Raw genomic sequence first — 22,039 nt, forward strand, 5'->3', positions numbered from 1 at the left:
TGTCCCGTGGGGCTGGGAGCACAGGGCAGTGGCCAGGAGGGCACTCTGCTCACTGCTACCAGGAGCCTGGCACCAACCATGCCAGAAGTTTCCCAGGTTGTCTGCAAACTGCACACTGCGCTGGGTCCAAAGATGGCTGCTCCTACTCGTGTATAAAATAACAGCTCTGTATGATGCTTGCTTTGAAAACAACAACAAAAGAAGTTGCATCTCATAACAGGGAAAACAGATATAGCTAATACAACATACCATCCACTTGACAAGACTCTCAAAATAATGATGACTTTGTCTTTGAATAGCAATAGTCTGACTGCTAAGCTCTGTTTTTCAGTCCTATCTTCCAAAAACAGCTTCATTTACTCTTGTATTTCCTGCTCTAATGCGCCTCCTGTATTTTGTGTAAATATCTCTTGTTAATAGCTGCACCAGTCCTTCGGTCCAGAGTGAGAGTGATAGAGCACATCCCTTAACAATGCAAGCAGCCTTCTTCCTTGAAGGACTGAAATAAAAGAAGTACAGCAAGTGTCACACTTTCAGCTCTGGTGGTCCCATTGCCTTGCATTTGAGCACTCAGAAAGCTTGTCCAGGCTTTCCAGATAAGCCCAGTTTATAAGAAATGGAACTGGGTAAGTCTCCTTAATCTCAGCTGAAGAGTAAGGTCATATATCACATCTCTTTTCAGCAAACCAGGAGAGAAGGAACTCTAGCACCGTTTTCCAACCTGTCTTCTGAGAAGAGAAGCAGAGCAGCTCTGGGGAATGTTTCTCAGAAACTTCCCAACCCTCCAGGGAAGCTAGAGCCATTCACTGGATTTCTGGATTGCCAAGGACTCCTTTGTGTTTGCCATGTCTGTGTGCTGTTTTTCACAACCTGTTTCCATTTATTCTCATGTCTTTGTTGCCTTAGTCTTAAACCAGTCTGCCGTGAGCCTCGAAACCCCTCATCTCTTTGCTCTGGGTAAATCAGTCTGAGGGTGGTTCTGACTTTTCCTGAGTTTTTATCATCATCTGTTTCCTGCTCCCGAGGGCATGCCTAGATGCTCAAGTCTCACCAGAAGACCATCCTGACTGCAGACTTCTGAGAAGAGCATTGATGTTCAGTGCCAGCAAATTTACCCAGTGGATGGTTTTCTGTCTGAAACTGCCAACAAAGTTTTTTTGGAGCAGACAATTTTTAAAAAATCCCACAAGAGATTAAAATAAGCAACTTGTTTTGCTTTAAAATTTCTAGGACCAGATCTTCAAGCAGTGTAAATTAGCATAAGTTTTCTGATGCTCTAACCCTTACAATCTGAGTGCAAGTCAAAATTGGGCATGGTTTTATTTAAGGTTTGGTTACTTTTCAAGGCTGAAACTCAAACAGCTCCTCGGGGTGGGCACGGTCCTTCTTTATTTTGTATTTGGGTTGCTCCCACCTCTTTTGCTGGAGTTTATTTCACTCTTTGATTTATTTTCTCTGCTGAGATGTACTGTCCACACTCTTTCACCTCTCCTCTCATTCACGTCTTTCTTTACTCTCTATTGTCCAACCTTTTCAGCTCCTTTTCTCTCTTCCCCCTCCTGTCTTTCCTCTTCCTTGGTAGTTCCTTTTCCTTCCCCCTTATCTCAGCAATCACTGCCAACAGCTATATTTGGAATAGAGTGGGAACAAGCTATTCTTGTGACTTTACTTTGAAATAACTGAGAGGAGCAGATGATTTTCTTTGAACAAATAGAGGATATATCGAGGAGAAGGCAGGCTAGTAATGTCAAAATTACATTATTAGGGAATACCTGCCCAGCAGGTTTGTTTTTCCCAACTCTCAGGATACCTCGACTAGCTGTGGGCTTTTTGTTTGCTCTGTTTTAGCTTTAAATCTTTTGTGCAAAATTCCTCTTTCCAGCTTAGTAGCATGGGGTCCTAACAAGGCCTAACTCTTCATCACAGCGTTTGGGCACTTACACATTGAGGGGAATGACTGCCACCTAGAATCTCAGATGCTACAATTAGCTGAAACAGCATATATACTTGTTTAGCATTTGAACTCAATGCTGTTGCATGTTCTAGTGTAGTCTCAGGATACAGTTACAGAGTCACTTTGAATAGGCTAGCACAGAAAAATGCTGGGAGGAACAACTTCCTATCATGCAGTGTGATTTCTCCATGTCCTCTCACATTAGCTTCTCATCACCACCTGTTCCTCATCACCACGGTCATTTAACCTGTTGCAAGCAATACATTAGCGTAGCCAACAAGATCCAGAGCTATATGAAGAGGACAAAACAATGTATTTCCCCCTGTACTCTGTATTTCTGTGTTTATATGATTAACTCCCACATTGGCAAACCAAACAAGAAAGGAGGCCAAATGAGAAATTCAGCATTATAGCTTAGCATTTTGAGCCTGTGCCAGAAGAAGACCCAAGTATATTTGTCTGCTCTGAAGAGAAGCAGGTTCTAGTAAAGCCATTCTGCTGTACATGCATTCATGTGTGAAACTGCTTCATACAAAGAAAGATATATTAAATTATACGCAGAAAGATGTAGGGAAGACATCTTTAGTTGCAAGTTAAAAAATCAAAGGTAGAAAGGCTGCTAAATGTTAAGACAAGAAGCTGGAAGGAAATGATTCTTCCATCCATTGAGGACTTTCTGGAATTTTATAAATCAGCTAACACAGACCATCATGCTAACATGGAGCTTCAAGGTTGTCTCTCCAATAATTGTTAATACATTCAGTTTGCCAACAGAAAATGCATCCACAGCAATATTTTAGGAGGGTAAACTTGGCAGAGTTGCAACATTTTTTTAATCAGACTATCTAATAGAAAAACAGGTAAACAGGCCCTTTTCCAGCTTCACGCTGCTACTTCCACCACCCTACAGATCCTGTGCCATGCCATGTGGAATCTAAGCATGGTGAAGAAGACTAAAAAGTTGTCATTGAGTTTCAGCACTACTCCAAGTCCTAGAGAATGCTGACTGTCTCTTTGGGCTCCCGCCCCTTAAAACGGAGCAAAGGAGAATTTAGCATATGCTGCAGACATATATTAACATTTCATATTGAATTAAATGCAAGTGCAAAGACTAGGTATGTTCCATCTGTATCAGGTAAGTTTTTTGCAGTTTTGTACTGCCATAGAAAGCAAATATATACATACAAGCCACATGTTGGCAGACACAGATGAATTCCCAGGTATTTGGAGAACACTGCTAAATCCACGGTGAAACTCAGAGAGGATTTAGCCTTCCCCTGTTGCTTCTCAACTCTTGTCTCATCCTCACCAACTTGCAAGCTTTCTTCTCTACCTCCTCAACTTTCAGCACAGCTGAGTAAGACAACCACAAAGAGCATCTGAAAAATAACCTTTAGGTTTAGGGCTCACAGTGGACTAGATAGGGAGCAGACCTCTGCTGAAGAAAGAGCTAGCCTACAGCTGTATGGATACCAACTAGTCAGCCGTCACTGGCCCTGGCACTGGAACTGCTTCCAGCATTCTCAGCACCCAATGTACCTTAGCTTTTTAATACTGAGCAGGTGCAGACATGACTAAAGCTTGTCAGTATCTAAGCCACAACTAAACACCATCAAAATTTGCAGAATAGGCTTTCCCCAACCTCCTTGGTCTGGAAGAGCTGAGAAGATGAACATTTTTCTGAACCTTTCTACTGCTACTCAGAATTGAGGGAATTTTCCTACCCAGTCACCCTCCCCCACAATGTTACATGCTGGATTCAGCCCCTTTTTCTGCCTGAACACATCTGAGCGCATTTATTCCATCTCATAGCATGGAATCCAAAATCAAATTTCAGTCACTCTGGGTTCTGCCTTGATCTATGACACAGATTTTGAGCTATACATTAAGTGAGCCAGCAGGACTGGCTCCACAGGCAGGTGAGGGTACCTGCCTGGAGAAGAACTAAGGTCCAGTAGGAATATGCAGCCGCTGTCTTAACTTCCACATTCTAGCTTCAAGCAGGTGATGAGAAGCGTACAGGCTGTGCATTTGGACGGGGCTAATGAGAAAACTAAATACTGCATTACAGGTAGATACAACCATAACCAGCAAGAACCTTCCAAGCATCCCAGAAGAGATGATCACTGTTGCCATAATGCTCAAAGAACCTGAGAAGAGAAGGTGTGAAGAAAGAGCAGCAGCGGAGAGGTAATGTTTTGTACTTTCATCTATAAGAAATATCAAAGAATGGGAAGTATTCCCCTGTGATGTACAATGGACTGTCCTTAAAGCTAGGCTGAATAATCATCATAATATGAAACCCATCTTGCGATTCAGGGCAGCACTTGTGTTGGAGGATCACTAAAACCACCAAGTGTGCAGTGTGCCTGAAGGGGCTGACCAGAGCTGATCTGGACTTTGCAGGCCTTCTAAATAGCACACCTTATTGTAACATGATTTAAAGTTGACAACATGTCTGAAAACACACATAATGTCAGAGAAGGAATGAAATGTTGCTTCCCTCTCTCTCTCTCCTCCTCAACCTCATTACAGGCTAAGGAAAAATAATGTATGAAGAATAATACTTCACCATCTGAGGAGTTTTTTTTTGGTTTCTAAATCTAGTGAAGAGTCATTGTATATTTTGACAGAAAAATGAATCAAAATAATAAAGTGAATACAAAATTATATTGCTGTCAATAATTTAATTTACACAAAATAGCACTGTGACATGGTAATTGTTATATATGATGCAGCATTCAGTATAATATTTGGAGAATGCATTATAGAAAGTCAACATTTAACTACTAAAATCAACTTACATAATCAAAGCTGTCAGGGAATCTTTACAGTTTTATATTAATTTGAATGTAATTTACTATAGATGTGTCATTCTTAGAGGTGCTTACAATAGTTAATGATCTCTGCTTTTCCATTATAAAATCCTATTTTCAAAGGCTTATAACTTGGTCTTAAGAACTCTCAGCCCTCTGGCACATTTTCCTTTGCCTTTCAAAAACTATCTTAGACATTTTAAACTTTTCTCTCAGAACAGAAAGTGTGGTTACTTTCAAAATTCATTTTGAGGATTTGCTAATTTGCTGCTTGCTACCCAGGGATCTCAGAAAAAGCAAGGTTCATCATGGTAGCTGAAGATAACATTTCAGTTACATTCTTGTCTTCTATTTTCCTGAATATTTTACCTCTGAGACCTTTTTCTTGCTTTTCTTGCAGAGTCTAAGTAAGCAGCTTCCAATACTCCATCCAAACCTACTTATATTTACATCCTTCCTTTTCTCCTTACTTTGCGAATAACTAAGATGACCCAGAAATTGCTCACATCTCTTAAAGGTTATCCATTCAATCAGAGCAACAGTAAAACTGACTAGCTTGCTGGAAAGTGTGTGTAAAGAAACTTTCTATCTGTGGGAACAGAGTGGGTTAAGACCACTGCCCTTTACCCTGGTCAATGTTGCCTCACTGTGCCCTTGCCCTTCACTCAGCCTACTTTTGTTGCTCCCCCAGTACCATGGATGGATCCCTCTTGAGTAGCAGCCATGTGCTCACTGTGCTTACACAGCTTCCTGCACTGCTGGGCCCTGGGATGATGACTGTTCCTGACTGCTGGCCACGGGCACTTTACCACAACACTCTGAGGCTCTGGATTTCAAGATCAGTTTGAACATGGCAGGGAGAGGAAAGCCATGGGGTTGGCAGCATTTAGTTGCTTCAGTGCTTTCTGCCCCAGTTACTGAAGACCAATTGTCCATAAACACTTTTTACTACCAAGGTCATGCTGTAACAGGTTATAATAAACTCAGGATTTGAAAGCCAAATTGACAACACAAATATATCATCTGTAATGGAAGCAAAGTCAATTATTAGCTTATCTTCTTTTGTAGACCAGGTCAGGCTCCTGTTTTCCTAAATCCTGCTCAGATTCACTTTTTTAAATTTTTTTTAATTCATGCCTGTTAGGTGTCATTTTGGGTTCCCTATCCCCTAGCTTTCTCTGACCTCACACATTAGAGTCAATGTGCACAACTGTATCCAAAAGCTAAAATCAACAATTGCCATGTAACCAGCTAGATTTGCACAGCTGTCACTTGTTCAGCATCCCTTCACTTTCTGCTTGAGGATAAGGGCTTTTTTCAAGCATCTGTGGTACTCCACTCTAGCCATTTCCTTGGTCAGTGCCAATACCTAGGCAAAATGCTTCCTTCCATTTTTGCAACATTACCTTCTATACAAATATATCACTTTCTAATAATTCGGTTATGCCACAAATCAGGTGGGAACCTCCTTTCCCTTATGCATGTTGAGAACAGCTCTGTAGCTTGGGACAAAAGATCTGCTGCTCACACATCATATTTTTGAAGCTGAAAAGTAAACTGTCACAGGCATGTTGTTCTGATGATGGACTTCACTAAAGAAAAATATGACCATATTTAGGCTGGATAGAACTCATAGCTGACTTAAGTACCAAGGCAGTGAGATTGCATAACTCTTATCTGGGGCAGATTACAACAAGAAAAATCCCATTGGGAAAAAATGTCAATTTGATTCTCTAGATTCATTGTTTGGTGGTACAAAGGAACTCTAGAAATGACTCTGTCCCCCCCTGTCATCCAATTGGACACAAGCATGGTGAGCATCTGGATAAACTATATTCTATATACACATTTGACACACTTACAATGTTTATTCCATTCTTGGGAAAAAAGAAAAAGAAACTACTGTAAAACTGGCTGTAGAGGGGAATACTGGCTAACAGTTTTTGGATGTTATTTGGATGTGTTGAGAAATCAGACCTAAATGATGAAACTTACAAATTGTCAGAGTAGTCAGTGACTGCGTGGATGTCTCCTTCCGCAGAATGAACAGGACCTGACAACACAGGACCTTAGGGGATGCTCTTTCAGATTGGCTGATGATTCTTGCACGTTCATTGTCTCTCACAGAAAAAAAATCCATCAGACTGGTTTATCTCCGTTCAATATTTTTACTCCTTGAATCTCAATGAAGAGGTTTTTCTCTGATGTAGGTAGCACTGCCCGCTCTCCTGAGGTTGACACCCACTTCATTCAAGTATTCCTAGTGCAACAGGGATGTTAGTGGCTTCTGGCTCTCAGCCAACATCCCACACATTTCCTCTGCAGCAAAAATGCCTTAATTCTGACCCACTGTCTTTCAAGTAGATAGTGAAAAAAATCAGTCACAAAGAGCTTTGCTTTTATCTGTGCTTCTCTTTCAGAGAGATCAGGGGGGAAAAAAAAAAAAAAAAGGAATCAGACGTTTTCCTTTTCTTTTTCAAGGTCTGTGATAGCAAGGGTGAGTTTTAGTGAGTGCTGCTGTTAGTATTAGAGCCCAAAGAGAAGCTGAAGGCATTCAGACAGTGGTGCTCATAGATCTGGGTAAAGGGAGTTTGCAAGCAGTGTAACAGCAGAGGGAGCGGATCACATTGCCTGCCAGTGACTGTATCCAGGACCTCTCCTACTCAGCAACTCTTCCACAAACCTCTCTTTCTGAATCAGTTCAACCACCAGCTACTGTAAGAGAGCTTGTATTTTTCAGGCACAGCACTGAAAAAAAGATCAGAAGGGACAAAATCTCTTCGGCTGCCAGCTGAACTTTTCCATCTTTGCCATAGATACAAAGAACACTGCTGATGTTATCTGATAACTACAGTGCAGCATGTTCTGAGCCCAGCATCTGAACAGGTAAGAAGAGAGTGTACAAACTTGTGAACTCAGCATATTATAGGCCTGATTCTGCCACCACTAATGGTTTCAAGTTGTGACAAATTCTGCAACACATGCATTCTTACACCCACAAAAGCCAAACCAGTGCATGAAGGAGAAAAAAAAAGGGCACTGTGGAACAAAGCTGCCCATTTCATAACTCCATTCCACAGAACCCTAGGGGAAAACAGCAGAGATAACAGGTCTAAGGTCTGACATTCATTACTCCAGCTGATCTTAGGTGAGGAGATGTACAGTGATGTTTAAAGGGAAATATGGAACCCAGGATTACAATCTGAAATACCAGAAGAGCCAAAATCAGAAGCCAGGGAGAAGAAAAGTGTTGGCAAACCATTTAGTTAATTCAACAATGTACACTGCTGTCAGGGTGAAAACAAAAAGAAACAAAACAGCAACAAAAAAGCCCTACCCTCCAAGGTAACAAGTTATGGAGCCACAAATATTTTGGGGAATTGGTTAAGAGAATAAATATAAATCAAAAAGGTGCATGAAAAGTAAACGACAACTCAGGAAAAAAAATCAACAAGTGGAAGGCAGATGGCCCAATCTTGTAATACACACAGAAGAATAATCTACCTTATTCAAGAGAATAATGTCTGGATGAAATAAGAAAGATAACTAAAATGGAAAAAAAAGGAATTAATTAAAAGAAACCATTACATTGACCTCTTGTAAATAAAATTTCAAATGTTGCACACATGCAGATTTGAGAACTGTGATGTCTGGAAGTTTGGAGACAATAAAGAAAATATTCAATTCTCAGTACCAGGGTAAACATGGATTTTGAATGGTGATAAGATGCACAACGTGCTGGTCCAGGTGATTACAATCTTAGAAAAAATGCATGGAAAGCTGAAAACTTGAGGAACAAAACCAAAACAGTAAAAAGAATGTAAGTTAAAATACAAGTGGAGAAAAATGACAGCAGGAATGATTTCAGAAAAAGAGTTTAGATAAATTGGACGAAACAGAGGAAAAGACTGAGACCTGTCACTGCCACGACACTTGCATTACAACTCACTTCCAAGTGCAGAGTCCAATTTGGAAGAAGGCAAGAAGCAGAATATTCTCTTTATGGGGAAAAAAAGCCTTCTTTCTTTTGCAAGTTCCTGTGTCAGTAGCCATTTTATGGGGCTGCCAATCATGGCAAATCAACTGAAAAGCCAGATCATTTTCTAAAGCATCTACCTTCCTAGAGAAAGATTTGAAAGTTGACTGTGTACAATCCAGCTGCTGCTTTTAATCTTTTCCTGACAACAGTAGTTGTTTTATTACTTTGACAGTCATTTTTAGCCCATGAATAGTACCACAGTCCTTGTAAGATAGGAAAATTCTTTTGATCTACGATTTCATAAGGTTTAGCAACGGACAAAGGGTTTTTCCGGTACACTTGATCACACACTTGCTGAAGCTTAGGCTTAGAGCCACTAAAAAGGCACTGAACCACCCTTTTGGAGGAAAACAAAAATCCTTTTTGATGAATAATGACTGCCAGAAAAAAATAATTTTTTACAAAAATAATATCTACCAATGGAAAATTAAGAGCAGGGTTGTTCCTGATATAACTGTGACACATTGCCCAAATCAATCATAACTTTCACAGTTTTAATATAGTATCATCTATAGGACAGAAAGTGTGGATGCAAGATATGCATTGTAGTAGGCATAAAAAGGGAAGGCATTTCTAGCTGTGCGTAGTAACTAAGAGAAACTGGGAGAAGGCTCAGGCAGTCACAGAGTAGTTTTCTAGCTTAATTGCTTGTTCTATTTGCTCTACAAATAAGAAATGTATGCTTTGTGCATATCTACCTATGGGAATATGTAGATAAGATGCTGAATTACAGCCTAATTTATTCGAGTCCTCTTCTCTAAAAAAAAAAAGTGCAGCTGAGGGTATATATATATATATATACGTACATATACATACGTAAGTATATATATATATAAGCTATGTAAAACCCATCGTATCTCTACGCATTTTTAGTAACTGAACTGATGAAGTTTGGCTTGATTTCCTTTGAAAATTGTACGTCCATGTTGCATACGGACATTCATTTCTAAAAATTCACAGCAAGTTTATTATTTAAGCAGAATAAAAAGAAACAATCTTCTCTTGCTTGGTGCAGTTAGAAATCAGTTGTCTTGATAACTAGACAAGGCTGGTCAGAAGGAGATTCAAGGAAGATTCAAGGAAGGACAAGATTTTCTCTTGCACTCCATTAACTGTTCAGTTATTCACTTATTTGCAGTATTTCTCCAACAAAAACACTGGATTTCCTACATTTCACTAGATAGCTTCAATTTATAATCTTTCAAAATTTCCACTGAATTCTCTGAGGTCATATTTTCTGGCAAAACACCATCCTGACCCCTACAGTCATGACAAAAATATTTTGCTCCAGTATTTTCAGACATTTTCAGACATATTACAAACTGCTCTTTGGTTTCACTACATTCTTTTGACAAAATGTTGATACTTCTCTGTATAATTATTATTTAACAAAAAAAAAAAAAGAAAGAAAGAAAAAAGAAAAGAAAGGAAGGAAGGAAGGAAGAAGGAAAAAAGGGGAAGAAAAAAAAAAAAGGTAAAAGTCTTCCACAATCAGCTATGAATTCACCCTGGTATCACATATCTGAAGAGGTTGGCTCTCAGTGCAAAAATAGAACTTCACCTCTGTTTCTCTAATTTTCCAGGTTCCTAAATGAAAGACTATTTAAAGGCCCAATCTTGTTCTAGCCACTTTAAGCTATGTTTTCAACTCCACTGTTTTGGGATAATGCAAAACTCTGAGCTTTGTTTATGCAAAATTTTCCTTTCCATTCCTTCTTCCAGACTAGGAAGACTCCAAAGAAATAACTTTGTTTCCATTGTTGTTAGTTCTATTTAGAAGTTCCTGCAGTACATCAGCTTCTTGCAGACTGTGTGCACAATGTGCCTGGGCGTTTGCCCACTCAGTTCTGTTAACTGAGTATTTCCCTTTCCTTATTGACTGTTAGAATTTCCCTTTTAGACTTCAGTTCACTGAGGAGGGAATGATGCACTTAGGAAAACACAGCGCTGTGTTTCTGCATACCTTCTGCCAACATCTTGCAGTGCTTTGGATAAAGTATTTTGCAATAAAAAAATGAATCAAAATTTGAAAGCAGAGTTGTGCTTTCATAACCTATTCAAACAAAAGAGTACATGTGGATGTACTCCTCTCTAAGTACTGTACATGATCAAGGGGAGCTCTGGCCCTACCAAAACTATTGCCCCAAAGTAACTTGCTGCTGTCAACTGTTCCCAGCACAGAAATGATTGGGGAGTTCTTGCTAACCCAAATTACAACCATTTGCCATTATGCAGCTGCCGGGATCATCCCATGTACAAGGCAGCAGCTCCAGAAAGCCTGCAGGAACTTTGTGGGAATGGGACTAGTTAAACTTCAGAGTGCAGTCATACTTATTGAACTGACAATTTACGTCTGCAAAAGCATCACTTTCTTCACAAATTATTCATCAAAAGATCAGCTCCATGCTTTTTGATTCACAATACTGACTTTCAGGATATTTAATCTAATAAATTTGAGGTAGGTATAAATGAACACACATGGCATTATGCTAAATTACTTAATTAAGCACCAAGTTACACAGTGTTGTAAGTATACATAACATTAGGAGCTTGTGAAAGACATATCTGTAAAAAGGACAGAATATTATTGACATGATTAGAAACTTACAGCTTTGCCTATTTTGGCTAAAAATGTGTTGTTATTTTTCAAGTTGTGATCAACTGTCTTAGAATATAATATCTCTATGTGATGTTTCAATGTTCTACACACTGTACATAAGAGCAATCTGCCTACTCCAGCGTTCTGTCTCTGGCAATTGGCAATTACAATTTTTTTTTTTTTACAGAGAAACATACAAAACTGCATGTCAGTGAACCATCCTCCCCTTGTATGGTCACTGACATGACAACAATCTGAGCTAGGGCTGGTTTGTATCATATTCAAAAGTTACTGACAGACAGCTTTGCTCGTGGGAGATACCCCTTGGTCACATTAGTACCTCTCATGCTTCAAATGCTTTGAATATACCATATACCACAAATATTAGAGTATGCAGTTTGTTGTTAAAATAACAATTTACTTTAGAATTTCAGTTGTAAGATATAGCAATTCTTTCATCAGTCTGTTTGGGATGAGAGAAACAATAAAGAGCTTTAAACCTTGGAAGGTGAAGAAAATAGAAAGAAAAGTGTAAGTTCCCTTCTCATCAGGAAATAAAGGACCAGTCTCTTGGCATCAACAGGCTGAGTCAGATCATCTCTTGCAGGAGACAAGTGTTCTCTTATGAATTACAGTCCCAGTTGAAGTTTGCCTGCGTCGCTGAGCAAATCATAAACATGAGGCCCTTTTTTAGCAGATACAGCTTTTTCAGGGATAGAATGCTGACTGGGAAATCACTTACTTCCTAGACATTCAGAGTTTCAATCATTGGCCTCAAGACAAAAGAAAAGGAGAGGCCAAGAGGCACTAAGCTGTGCTTATAGCTAATAATGTCCCTCTTGCAAAACCTCTTCCAAACGCTCATGGGTGTCTGCTTTTGTTCAGATTCAGCACTCACGCCTCCTTTCCTTGCTACTTGGTGTGATGGTAAGTGTTGCAGCAATCACATTCTCCCACATCTTTTTGGGGAGGAAGGATACTTGTTTTCTCCTCGATTCACTTACCTCACCTGAGCTATCAGCCAATATCCAGTACTGCTGGATCAGGGAGCCTGTTGCAAAATGTAGATTACTGTTCTCTCAATTTCATGATAATATAAAAAAGGAATTACACTGACATTAAAAAAAAAAAAGTTTAAACAACTAAAGAAGGACTTCTGTGGCCAATAATGCCCTCACACTTCATTTCTCTGTTGTTCAGCAGTCAGTCCTGACTGGGGGTGTTACAACACAATTCCAACAGCTTGGCAGAAGCACTGTCAAATCCCTTGTTTCCCTGTTCCCATATTCTCTCACAAATCAGAAACTACTTTGTATTATTGGAGTACGAGGAGCCATCCTCTAGAGTAACAGAGACAGAGCATACATAAGGAAAAGGATGAAATATCAAAAATAGCTCCGCAGCATTTGCATAGGTTTTACATGTATTGTATGAATTTACCTGTTATCCAAAAGTTCTTAAATAAGAGCATTTAGTTTGAAGACTGAAGGAAGTGGTATTGCATACAAACATATGAGGCTGCAGGAACCACAGATGTTTCTTTTGAACACACAATGCTGTAACAGTACAAAAATGGAAACCTTTTAAGGGTGATGCTGACGAACCTCCATATTTGCATACTGATGTTTCTAAATCCAAAAGACTCACCCCATTAAAGTTCTCAATTTTCTGTGAACAGCTCTATAAACAGAGGAAATGTCTGTATCTCTGACAAACTTAGTATTGATATAAATTAAAAAAAAAAAAAAACATTCAGAACATTTTCAATAAATGAGGCTATATTGTGATACATATTAAGATTTCTTAATAGAAAGGAGAACACATTGTTAATAAGTTCCTAAAGCTATATATGTAGGCCTGTTGATTTTCTTTTCACTATTAAATTTGGAGAAAATTGCAGAATTGATTGTAATCTTGCCCTTTAGCACTTCTTTGCTGAGAAATATCCTCACAGTCTGTTTAAATTTAATTTAACAAATATGCCTTAAAAATAGGGGTTTGGAAAAAACCAAGTGTCCTGCATCCTTGATACTGAAAGGTGAAGTGGGCTATATTTAGAATCACATTTGCAGAAAGTGAACACCTCAATAAATGCTCTGTGTGCCATTTGTGATGGAAGGATGTGTGTTTGCTAATGCAACCTTCATTTTTTACTTTAATAGTACAAGCCAGGATAACTATTGTCTCCACTCATGTGACAGCCTGTTGATAAAGCAGACTTGGCCCAGTTGATTAGGAATATGTGTCAAACACAGATAATGGGGGAATCCCTTTCACTGGTGTCACACAACCTCAACAACCATAATGAGACCAATTTAATGAGCCTTCTGTTTTACGAGAGATATTAATTGCAGTCCTGTCACATAACGTACAAATCAAGATCAAATATGTAAAAAGGATGGAGACTGAATTTCATTCCATTTTTGTCATGATTATTAATTTTCTTGTGGCATCATGGATCTCCACACTGCTGATCTAAATATTCCAGGTGGCTGACATTGCCATGGAACAATCTGTATTGTTATGAACACCAGAAGAATGCCAGGCTTTTTGTTCACCTTTCTGCCATTATGATTTTTATTCGACTCTAGGCAATTTTTTCTTCCTTTTTTTCCCCCTTATTTTATTTCTATCTTTTTAATATGTTGGTTGCTTGGTTGCTGTTGTTTTAGTAAGAGCACTTTGCAAAAAGAAGGCACCATTCCCATGTATTCATCCATGTGGCTGCTTCCTCATCTCTCACTAGCACGGTATTCCCACAAATGCTTTTCTTCAGAGCAGCTCAGAGACTTGCAATTAAGCACACATCTAAGTGTTGCACTGGACTGGAGTACAAATTATACTTATGCATGCAGATCAGAACTCTCCATTCAGTATTCCAGAAGATAGATCCTCATCCAATTACTCTTTATAGCAGAACATGTGCTCTCCATTTGTGTGTCATAAAATCTTTGCACTGCTGAAGCACGCGCTCTCAGATAGGACTCCTTCAATTGAGGGAAAGGATTGGCCTGCCAGGTGACAGATGCTCCTGGCTGCAGCACGGCATCAGGAATGCTCTCCCACACTGCATCCTCACCTGTGTGTCAGAGCAGCTGCAGGCTGATCACCTGTATGTGGCAGATGCTGAGCAGTGGGTGCTGCCTGCACGTGCATTACAGCACTGAACAGCTTTTGTTCACCAGATTGCATGCCTGCTTGTGTTGGTGATTTACTTTTAAACTTCATTTTAACAAACATATTGTCACTTCAGCAGATAATGTACTTTCTAACCATATCAGAGGTTTCTATTTGCAATGGGTACATCTGCAATGAAACACAGTGGCTGCAAAACCATGACTGCAATATACTCTGCTCCAAATTGTTCCCAAATTATACCAAAGTAGTAGGAACTTAGAAAAACTTAGTTCTTATTCCTAATTCAGTCATCAGGTTGGGACAATTCAGATTGCCCTGAGATACTGCAACAGCTGAACCTTAAGGCAGTTGAGAACCTTAAACCTTTTGTCCTAGCAGTGCAAGGAACTCCAAAAATGAATTACGTACAACCTGTACTCCCACTGTGATGGTCATAGGAAGGTTGGCTTTTTCTCCTGACTGAAAACAAGTCCAAAGATGGGCTATGATTAGCCAAAAGATGAGTTATTTTTTCTACAAAGTATATTAAGAGAGTTGCAGGAGTATTTAGCACTTAAGAAAGGCTTTACATACAAGACCAAGTTGCTATCGCAGACAGCTTGGGACATCATAACAGACAGTCTAAAGCTGCTTGCTGTAAGAGCCCAGGCAAGACCAAGGTGACCTGCTGACTCTTAAGGGACTTTAGGTGATGTGTCAGGCAGTTTCTAAGAAACTTTCATACATTGGTACCATGAATGAAGTCTGCCTTTTTTTTTTTTTTTCCCCCTCACAAAACTTGCAGATTCAGGAAACGCGGTGCTGAAATTCAGTCAGCTGCACACATGCTGTAGAATTTAAAGCATGGTGTAAGTGTCAGCCAAATGAAGTAAAACACAGAAACATACGCTTTCTCAAGCCTAGCTTTATACAGGAAAATATTTGCTTGTTTTAGGACATCTCTCTGAGAGACAGTGGTTCCTAAGCCCCATCTTCAAGAAGTGAACCAGGGTCAGTCTTGGCCCAAAGGTGCAATTATGTATTTTGGAGTCCTAATGCTTATTTTAAAAATCCCAGCTAGAGTTTATCTGCATTTTAAGTACCTGAGTAACTTCGTGAATCCTGTCCAAGGAGTTTAATTTGCCTCTGAAAATAGGTGTTTTAAAAATTATAAATATGCAGTTCACAATAGTAAGAGCTCAGCATTTGTTTCTATACTTGCTGGACCAGAAAGCAAGTCTGGCACTGAAAAGCACAGCTCTTTATTGCTCATATGGAAATCCTGAGGTCATTCCAGGTGACCCTATGCAGAGATAAAAGGATTGACAGAGTTTCTGTGAGCAGTGTTTTCTGATTGTAAGAAAAAAAGAAAATACAGATGTGAGTGCATTCTCTAGTAGAATTGTTGATTAATACTTCCATGATTATTTTATGATTTTTTAAACATTGTCATTAATTAAAAATAATAATATGGTAAGGCAGTGTGATGTACTACTTCATACTCTGCACATTGACCTTTTTTTGAGATCCTTCTTTTTATTTTTCTGAAAAGTATCATGCATGTATAAGCTACTAAATTAAAGGAAGTCATCTTCTAGGAGTACCCTTCCGCATTTTGAACATGAAAGAGTACACCAGAATACTGATAACTCAGTGCAGTATTTTAATGTTGGAAAATACAGTCGTTTTCAGTAATTGAAAAGACTTAACATATCCAATCTTTTTTTTCTTGATAACTAATTTTGTTGATTAGTCTTTTATACTGTCACATCATGAGCAGATAAGAAACTCAGGTACGTAAAAGCAGAAGTTGCTCTCTCCTGCAGGGAGATCACTTACCCACTGAGCTGGGACAGACCCTTTTCTGTGACCTCTGTGAAAGTTGCCCCAGGCTCCCCAGCACGTTCTGAAAATCATCCTTTGTCTCAGTGCCGCTGGTCACATACTAGCAAAGGACTCTGCTATACTGAAATCAATCAAATAAACTGCTCCAAGCTTTAATCTTTTGCACCACAGCCAAAGCAACAGAGAGTTGCTATCTCACGAGTCCCATATTTGTAAGCATTCTGCAGAAGAAATGTATGTGACAGATTGCCTTCTCTGTGATCAACATGTCGATTGATATTTTTACTTTGTTCTGTGATATCTGCTTCTTAAATAAAGTGCTTAATGAGTAAATAATAGCAAGGGTAAATTGGTCCACATTAACAGAATTTCAATGACTGTGGTAAAACTCGGAGTATCCAGAAAACAAGCCTTCCAATTTATAGGAAAACCCAGTTTCCCAACCATCAACACAGACCTGCCAGAAAAACATCTAGACTTCACACCTGCATTAAAATACCCCCGGAGTGGCACTCCCCAGCTCTGTTGCCTGCAAAAGGAATGAAGTACAGTGTTCTTGCATTTTTTAATGGCTTTTCCAGGACATCTGAAATGCCTCATGAGAACAGACACATGACATCCTCTGGACCCCTTGGTTTGCTTGTCCTACATGACAGTGGCCATTCAGCTCTGGGATTCTGTGAACAGCGAAAGCACCTGATAGCCCTCAATTCGAGGTGGCAGCACATCTTAGCCTTCCAGCAAACATCCCAAACCTGCAGTCCAGGTCAACCCCTTCCTCCCTTATTAAAGTTAAAGGCAATGGTTAATGTCCAGGTCAGCTAAGCAGAACATGTACGGTACCCTGAGGTGTGATATTTCGCATGAGTTGGGGAGAGTGCATGAAAAATGTCTCTAGCTGGTCCCCTCTCGGCTACTGTTAAAAGAAGATGCTTGTTATTCCAGAGGAAATTAGAATACTTTATGCTCACAAAGTATTTAAATTGCAACTACTTCAAAAAGACAGGCTACAACTGAAGTTTTCAGCAGTGGCTTTCAGAACCCCACCCTCAGCAAAGCAGAAAGAAAAGAAATGGGAGCTCAGCATTTCTCACAAATAGGTCTGTGTAAAACCCCCAGGCCAAAAATACTCTTCAGACATCCTCAGAAAGCATAAAAGATCAAAACTTTGGTCTCAGCCCCGTGTATCTGAATTGCTAATAGATGCTCAATACTGTCTCCATCTGCAGTGTCACACAATGAGGATTAGAGGTAATCGTGTTTTTAAGGAAAGGGAGTGTTTCACACTGCCAGAAGCACCTTCGAGATTCAGATTCAAAACTATGATCTAGCATTTTCTGGTTTGCCCTGCACCAGGTTTTCCAATCTCCAGTTAATGAACAGCTGCACCAATGCTGCACTGCTCTCTCTCTGCCAATAACAATGGGACACTGCAAAGCTACAAAGGCTCGTCCTGTCCATTTAACCAGCGTGTCACAAGGAGACAAAGCACAATGCAGGCCAGTGAAAAGTCCACCCACAAACTTCATTTCACACTATGGAATGAGGCACTTGAGTCCTCTGTCTTCCTGCTCACAAATGAGTTCACACGACAACAACTTGAGCAGTTTAGAGACTGCAGCATACAGCCTTTCAAAAAGTCATCTGTTTGTTTTTTTTTAAATCGTAACCAAAAATACTTTACCCCATTTTATTAATTCTTTCTTTTTTAAAAGTGTTGTGTTCAGTGCAGTTTAAAATGTAACACTGAACAATTAAACAGAGCTAAACAATTAAACAGAAGGGAAAAGCCATGTCATCTGACTAAAAAAAAGAAACACCTAACACTGTAGTTTCCAGCAATATATAAAATATATACAATGAATATAAAATCTGTTACCAGAAATACACCTTTTATTGCTACCAAAACACCGTTTGGTTTTGTAGAGTTTAAAAACCATTGTGCCTTTAGTTATCAAAAAGGTGATATTTATTGGATCCATTCAATTCACAACTAAACGTCCATTACAGTGGCCCAGAGCAACAAAAGGACTGGACTCCCTCTGCACACACACACATACAATCACACGCTCATCTTACAAAAAAATTGGCAGAATAACTACACCACTTCAAGAGGAGGGGCTAACAGAGCAACAAAATTAAGTATTAACCATCAGAAAAAGCCATCCTCCACGCAGCTATGTTTGGGAAGCAGTATTATGTTGCTACTGTGGTGTGTTGGTGGAATTGTACAAAAAACTTAGTATCAGAGAGAAAAGAAGCAAAAAGAAAGGGACAGTGAAGAAGACTAAAAACTAGCTTTATAGAAGTGTTTTTTCCCCAGACAGAGTGATGGAAATTAGTGAGGACTTATTCAAACAAAATATTCCTGAAATAAATTTGTTTTATAAATATTTGAATCTTTCCTATTTGTTTTCATTCCAATTTTATAAGCCCTCAAATAACCATTCTAAGCATCTGATTTTATAATTAATCAATTACCTTCATGGGGAGCAACGATGAACTTGGAACGCTTTTCTGAAATGAGGAATCAGGTGATGGCTCAGGTTTACCAGCGCTGCGCATCTTCAGCCTTTTAGAAAATTCACAGGCAAACTTCCCCACCAATGTTCTCCTGCAGCAGTCTCAGCACTATAAAGCACCAGCATTTACATTTGGTTTTTCAGCCAGATAAAATGGAAAATATCTTTCCGCAAAGCAAAAGGAGGTTGATTGTTCTGTTGGCTATTTTTTTTTTTTTTTTTTTTTTTACATAGCATGCAAGAAATAGGTCAGACTCTGCAACACCCTGAACGTTTTCCCCAGTATAAACTCAAGATGCAGCAGGGTGGATCCAAGGCATAGTTTGGGAGTCTTTTGCCTGAATATACTTCCTTCTGCTTATTATTCCAACAACAGTTATACCAAGAAACTTCTATAGCTAAGCATAATCAGTACAAAACACAATGTTGCCAAAAATGTTCTGAAGACAACTAACGTCATCTAGAACTTGCAGTCCTGCTATGTCACTCGTATAAATGTTAAGGATCCATTTTGTCACTTCATTTAAGTATAGACACTGCAGCTCCTTTGACTTGACAAGGACATTTCCCAGATTGAGGATCACAGGAATCATCAAACATGCAAGTCCTCATAATCAGGAGAAAGAACCATTGAAAGAACCATATCCTTATGATTAAGTGAGGGCATTAAAAAACAACTCTGACACACAGCTGAGCACAATGAAATTGTGTTAACAAACCTTGTGCAGATACAGCTGGAACAGGATATGGCCCTCAAAACCAGCTGAAAGCTCCACAAAGCCAGGCAAAAGATCCTCACATGGCCAAATCATATCCTCCTCTCAAGAAAAGAAGAGAAAAGATTCTGAAGTTCATTGCCTGTGCCAGTCTGCCTCAGTTGAAGTCACCAAACAAAACTGTAGGAACAAAAAACAACTTTTCTAGGAACTTCCTTAAAAAATCAGCTAAGGGATTGTGATGGGAGCTGGATAAATGACATTTCTGTTGTCTTCTCAGGAATTCTTTTGAAAAAAAAGCATGAAAATAGATGAACAAATTAATCACCACAGACTTTTCCTTGTGATTACATGACCTATGCAATTCCAGAGGGGAAAGTGCTCCTCTATAACCAGGCTGTTAAGAAACTACTCTGCAAATAAGATCTTTCTCTATTGTAATGGGTCTTGACATTGACATTGTCATGTTAATTTGCCAATTCAATCACGGTATTTGCTTGAATTGAAGCAGAGAAGACATATGAACATCAGCCACCAACTAAGTACATGAAGAACAAAAGCTACCCTTATATGGTCAGTGGCACTTCATGTAGTTTTCTTTCAGCAAAAGGAATGGTCAGATATAGGAAAAATACAGACTGGCTAAATTGTAACAGTTATCTTCTCGTTTCAGGAAAAAAAAAAAGAAAAAAAAAGAAAAAAAAAGAGGAACCTTACTGGGTGTGGGTGAGTGGAAAGATTCACTTAATGATTTGCCAGATGGTATCTCCCAAAGAAAGCAATCTAAAATTTTATTACTGCTGCAATTAACTGGCAGAGGATTTGGTTGTAACAAAGACACCTCTCCAAGCATGAAGCTTACCATTTCATGGCTACCATGGTTGTGTCATTGCCTGATCCCCATTTGGGAAGGGGTTTGAGGCAGAGGAGCAGAAGAACTGAATGCAACCTGTAAATCAGAACCAACTTGAATGAAAGGATCATGTGCTGCACACTAATATCTGCAGAAGATGCATGGAACCAGACTGAATTGGTACAGAGACACATCTGCCAACTCAAGAAGTGAAGAAATTGAGAAATGTAAAATATTTTGTACACTTTCTACAAGCACCTTGCAGATGCAAACCCCAAAGATAGAAAAGAGACTGATTGCCATCTCACTTTGTAAACAGAAACCTTTGTTTCTTTGGAAGAATCTGGAGTGGTCCAAAATCCTTGGAGAGGGCTTTCATTTACTTTATTTTACTTCCATCTTTCTCACATACACATTCAGTCTCATGCTGGGTTACAGTCAACTGCATATGTGCGGTGCTTGAGTAGATCTATAAAAAAATAAGAGTTTGTTTCAAACACAGAAAGAGTCAGACATGAAGATTCAATGCCAGGTTGCAAGGAATAAGCATGAGATATCCTGTGCTGGGTCACTTCATCTCATAGATCACACTTGCTCTCAGATGCCAAGCCCTGCTTTTTATTTCTGCAGTTCAGAGAGCTGGTCTTCCAGCGAAAGTATGCCATCAGGCTGCTGCTGTAAACCATCAGCAATCCCAAACTGTTGTTTTCAAGCACACCATTGCTGTCCCACATCCTTTCCTGGGGGAAGACATGCCTTTACTAGAGACAGATTGATTACTAAGAACATGAGAGCTGAACAATATAAACGTTTACATGTAATTACGTATTGTGCAAATGCAAAGCTTTGGTTCAATCCAAGGCAGCAATCTCAGAAGGAACCAGATGGGGACATGAATAGGTTGAAATTAATGACTCTTAGAGATAGATACAACAGAATTCAGCATCAAGTTGTATCTCTGGTTAAGTTCACAAACAAGTGTCTCAAGAAGTAACAAGTGTTTTAAGTGAAATAAGCATCACAGCAGTGGGCAAAAAACTTAACTGTAACCTGTAAATCAAAACTCAAAGGTCTTACAAGGCCACTGATTCGCAGGTGGATTTCCAACAGAAATGTGATTCTGCAGGCCTGATATAAAAGAACTCTCTTAATCTCTTTTTTCATGCATAAGTAACTCACACTGCATGCAAATGTCATATCTCTAGTAATCAATTCATTTAAAATCATTTACATACAGCAGAAAATGTATTTTAATAGTACTTTTCTAAAGGTCAGGTAATGCAAAGGAAAGCAGACAAACAGGAAACCAAAGCTTATCCAAGTGATAATTCAAATGTCCTGCTAGAAGCTTATATAACGTAACGCCGTTGAAAAATAACGTTACAAAATGAAAAGGAGTGAGCTGCCTGGCAGGATCAAGATTAAGACTTGGGAAATTCCCATTAAATCAGTTTGTCCCAAGTTTACTCTTGCTTACAACAGTGTAAGCGAGCATATTCTTAGATATAACCGTATATATTAAACAATATGAAAGTATAATATTCTTTTTCTAGTTGAAGTGTCCCAAATGATAGGACT

The 22,039-nt window shown here is 39.1% G+C and overlaps 1 long non-coding RNA gene across 2 annotated transcripts in view; it reads left to right on the forward strand.

Moving 5' to 3' along the window:
* The window catches only part of LOC146543853 (uncharacterized), a 29,526-nt gene that overhangs the window by 1,707 nt on the left and 5,780 nt on the right, over nt 1–22,039 (forward strand). Inside the window, exons 2-3 of one of the 2 annotated variants that reach the window (XR_014884687.1) lie at nt 4,026–4,144; nt 7,511–7,656. This is a non-coding gene — a long non-coding RNA (uncharacterized LOC146543853). The remainder of the gene's footprint in view (nt 1–4,025; nt 4,145–7,510; nt 7,657–22,039) is intronic. The other variant, XR_014884688.1, reaches the window with a different exon arrangement.

Source organism: Meleagris gallopavo, chromosome 8 (genome assembly GCF_905368555.1).
Source record: "Meleagris gallopavo chromosome 8, MGAL_WU_HG_1.1, whole genome shotgun sequence".
Taxonomy (NCBI): Eukaryota; Metazoa; Chordata; class Aves; order Galliformes; family Phasianidae; genus Meleagris; species Meleagris gallopavo.